A 1,628-nucleotide genomic window follows, 5' to 3' on the forward strand; every position below is an offset into this window, starting at 1 on the left:
AAGGAAGGTGTGTGTGAGCATGTGAGCATGTGAGGGGACAAGGCGGGAGGGGTGGGGGAGGAGGGAGAGAAAGAGAGAGAGAGAATTGTTTAATCCTGGGTGGTTCAAAAGTACGTGTTTCTTTACCAGCCCTTAGGAAGAGAAGCTAGTAGCTAGGATGTGATAATTTCAAGAGAGAGGAAATGGCAATTTCGGTAAAAGATATGATAAATGTCTGTTTGCCCAAGTGTCCCAGAAGTGGAGTTTTCTATGGTAGGCTGGCACTCTGGATTGGAAATACCAAAGACTACCAACGCCAGGGACCAAATAGCAATATGTTAGAAGTGTCCACTACTCTTGAAATATTAAGGCAAATATTTCTCTTGTGGAGGGAAAAACGACTTGGTAAGACTGGAATTTCCTAAAAAAGTTGACCCAAATGGACCAATGGTGCCATTGTCCAACTGTATTACTGGGGTTTATAATGAATATAAACAGTATGAAGATGGGAAAGCAGAAACACCTGTAAAATGCTCAGACTTTTAAAGGATGTCATTTAGATCTTTTTCTTAAACCTTCAAAATAATTTACTAAAACACAAGTCTTCTAATACACAACCTTTCTTTTCATCAGGCAATAGAATTTCTCACAATCATCACAGTATCTGGGAGTTGCTGTAAACTTGGCAAGGAATGAAATAAATATCACAAAATCAAATTATTAGCTGATTCTGATGGAAAATATTCTTTTACTGGAAAATGACTCAAAAATATAGTACTTTTAAGATATGTAAATGAAAAGAAATGAAACCCATGTATATAGTCCATTCACTTAGAGCAAAGAGCTAAGACTATGTACTGGAGAAAGAACAGTCTCTTCAGTACGTTGTATTGGGAAAACTGGACAGCCACATACAAAAGAATGAAAGTGGACCTTATCTTACTTTATATACAAAAATCAACACAAAGGGATTGGAGACTTGAGTAGTAAGACCTGAAATCATAAAAGTCCTAGAAGAAACAGGGGGTAAGCTCCTTGATGTTGGTCTTGATGATGACTTTGGATTTGATACCAAAAGCAAAGGCCACAAAAGCAAAAATCAACAAGTGAAACGACATCAAACTAAAAAGCTTCTGCAAGCTTTCAAGTTGACACTATCAACATGAAAAGGCAACCGAAGTAATGGGAGAAAATATTTGTAAATCATATGTATTTGATAAGGGGCTAATATCCAAAATACATGAAGAACTCTTACAACACAATAGCAAAAGGAAAAAAAATCAGTGAAAAAAGGGTCAGAAGATCTGGGGTGCTTGGGTGGCTCAGTCGATTAAGCATCTGGGGCTTGGTTTTGACTCAGGTCATGATCTCATCATGATCAGGTCATGATCTCATACAAGGTATGTGGGTCAAGCCCTGCTCAGCTGTCAGCGTGGGGCCTACTTGGAATTTTCCCCCCCACTCACATGCACGCTCTTTCTCTCTCTCTCTCTCTCTCTCTCTCTCTCTCTCTCTCTCTCAAGTAAATAAATAAACTTAAAAAAAGGGTTAGAGGATCTGAAAAAACATTTTTCCAGAGAAGATATACAGATGGCCTGCAGGTACATGAAAATGTGTTCAACATCACTAATCAGGGAAATGCAAATCAA

The sequence above is a fragment of the Suricata suricatta genome, chromosome 12 (genome assembly GCF_006229205.1).
Source record: "Suricata suricatta isolate VVHF042 chromosome 12, meerkat_22Aug2017_6uvM2_HiC, whole genome shotgun sequence".
NCBI classification, from domain to species: domain Eukaryota; kingdom Metazoa; phylum Chordata; class Mammalia; order Carnivora; family Herpestidae; genus Suricata; species Suricata suricatta.